Here is a 2,680-nt window from a genome sequence, read left to right as displayed (position 1 = left end):
CAGTCACAATATAATTCAATTGCTCGAATCCATTGAAAAAGAAAAACTCTCCAAAGCAGCCATGGCAAAATGACATGGTACATACAGAAAACAAAAATAAAGATGATATCAGATTTCTCATCAGAAGCAGTACAAGTGAGAAGACAGTGGAGCAATATCTATAAATGACTGAGGGGAAAAAAAGTCAACATGGAATTGTATGCTTCCTCCCCCAAAAAAGTCTTTCAAAAATGAAGGTAACTAACGACTTTTGCAGACATACAAAGTCTGAAAGAATTCGTCATTAGCAGATGCACACTACAAGAAACATTGAAGGAGTCCTCCAGGAAGAAGACACTGATGCCAGATGGAACTCTGGATGTACACAAAGGGATAACGGACAACAGTAACGGTATCTGCACAGGAAAATATTTAAGATTTTTTCTTAGTATTTAAGCCTCTTTAAAACCATGGGACAGATTAAACAAAAGTAACAACGACGGATTGTGGGGTTTATAACATGTGTAAAGTGCACTGCAGGACAGCGATATCATACAGGCGGTAGGGGAGAAATGTGGAGAGGTATGATACCACTTGAAGGCAGACTGTGGTAAGTTGCAGATGTGTGCTGTGAATCCTAAAGCAGTCGCTGAAATGACAAAGAGTCATAGCGAATAAGCCAACAAAGGAGAGAAATGGAACCATACAGAAGCCGTGTAAACACTATGACAGAGCAATTGCTCTTCCAGGACTCCACCCTATAGAAATACTGGGGCAAGTGGCCAAAGATATGTGTACAAGAATGATGACTACAGCATTATTTGTAATCATAAAATCCTAGAACCAACTTAACTTAAAACGTGTCTGGAAAGGGTTAAGTAAATACTAGTCCCAACCAATGATGGAAGAAACTCCACCGTGAAAAAGAATTCCGAGCCACGACAATGTGTGTACTCTCTCAAGGATTTCCGTACTCCCAGAGACCTGTTTTCCTCCGAGCTCTTCTGGGAGGATCTGTGACGACCTTATGATGTTGACTTAGGTCCCCCTTTTGTGCACAAGACACAGAGAATAGGAGGGGACCGGCGGAGGAGGCGTCTCTCCGCCTGTACCTGAGAGGATGTGCAGAGTAGGAACAACTGCAAACACGTCTACAACCTAAAAGTGTGAGGCTCGTCCCTGGGTGGGCTTGAACCACCAACCTTTCGGTTAACAGCCGAACGCGCTAACCGATTGCGCCACAGAGACACGCAGAGGCTCTACCCCCGCCCCCTTCGGGGAGTAGTCACTGATTCAACGCCAGGCGGAGCCACCCGCCCTTGCAGGACAGCAGTGCCGGCTCCAGAGCCTCGGAAAACCCGACAGGCGGAGTCGGCGCAGCGTGTTGATCGCCTTTGAGAGCCGCGCGTTGCGTGATTCCGGAGGCAGAAGGGCAGCCGAGCGGCCTCACCCCGCCTTGCTCCACACCCGCCTCAGATGCCAGCACCAGGGAGACGCCTGGGGCCGCGACCCCCCGGGCCTGGACCGAGTGGGGCCCAAGGGAAGCTGTACCCCCGTGGGCTCTGGTGACGGGCGGCTTGTCCCGTTTGCTCCGCCTTCATCCGACCATCTGCGCCGCCGGCGCTCCCCTCACTCCACTCAGCTGGTCCGCGGGCGGAGCGGGGAGGGAGCCGGAAGGAGGGAGTCGGGGTGGGGCGAAAGGGGCAAAGGCGAAGAGCCGGGACAGAAGTGGGGGAGGCGTGGGCGGAGGACAAAGAAGACTTCCCAGGAGGCCTGGGCAGAGATGCGCGCCGGATTTGGGAAGGTGAGAATTGTTTTGTTGTTTTTTTCAAATCATGTACCGGAATGGAGAGGAAGGGGCGGGGGGGAATGGAGAGCGGGCACGAAAGAGAACAGGAGCGCCTGCAGTTGTGCAAGAACAAAGCAGCGGAGTTATTGGAATGATGTTTCATCAAAATTCATAGAGCAAGGGTGGGGATTGCTGCTGGGGCTCTGGCGCGCCGTGATCATATAGTGGTTAGTACTCTGCGTTGTGGCCTCAGCAACCTCGGTTCGAATCCGAGTCACGGCAATCTTGTCTGTCATGCCTGGCGTTTCGCTTTTACTCTGTGTTGAATTCCGCACGGGGCTGCGCCCCTTACCTGGAGGCCAGAGAGCAGCTCTTTCCACTTGCCACCGGGCGCAAGGCAGTCAGGAGAAGGGAAGATAACCCTACAGTGCGGTAAATGGTTTATCTCCGGTGGTCTTTTGGAAGAGGAGCGTCCCTTGATGCTCTAAATGCTCAGCAGGAGGCTCAGTGGCACAACTGATGAAAACTACTCTTTCTGTGTTACTCAGAATCTAAAGGCTCTTAAAGACCACATAAAATTGTTCATCAGATAAGTGATACCTCTTCTGTAGACCTGCTTAGCTGGTTAAACCTTGGCTCCTGGGAATCTGTGCTCCGGGGACTTTTTCAATCCTTGGCTATTGTTCTCCTTAGGGCCCTGGTTAATACCTCTCTGGTGCATTGTATACACTCAAGGATTTTAAATGCCTGTTGGCAGCCACTCATACACTCAATGGTACCCATCAGGATCAGACAACTGGAGGAACTCAACAATAACCACATACGTGATGATAATGGTGACCACAGGCCCCTCTGCCCTGACGACTCAACTAGCAGAGACAGCGAATATGTGAATCTTAGGCCTGACTACAT

The 2,680-nt window shown here is 50.6% G+C and overlaps 1 non-coding gene across 1 annotated transcript; it reads right to left on the bottom strand.

Moving 5' to 3' along the window:
• Positions 1–1,153: 1,153 nt before the first annotated feature.
• TRNAN-GUU (transfer RNA asparagine (anticodon GUU)) lies at positions 1,154–1,227 on the bottom strand. The gene has a single exon. It is a non-coding gene; the product is annotated as a tRNA-Asn (tRNA).
• Positions 1,228–2,680: the final 1,453 nt, after the last annotated feature.

Source organism: Equus przewalskii, unplaced genomic scaffold (assembly GCF_037783145.1).
Source record: "Equus przewalskii isolate Varuska unplaced genomic scaffold, EquPr2 ChrUn-12, whole genome shotgun sequence".
NCBI lineage: Eukaryota > Metazoa > Chordata > Mammalia > Perissodactyla > Equidae > Equus > Equus przewalskii.
Note: the sequence above shows the minus strand (reverse complement) of the source record. Positions and strands in the feature narration are given on the sequence as shown.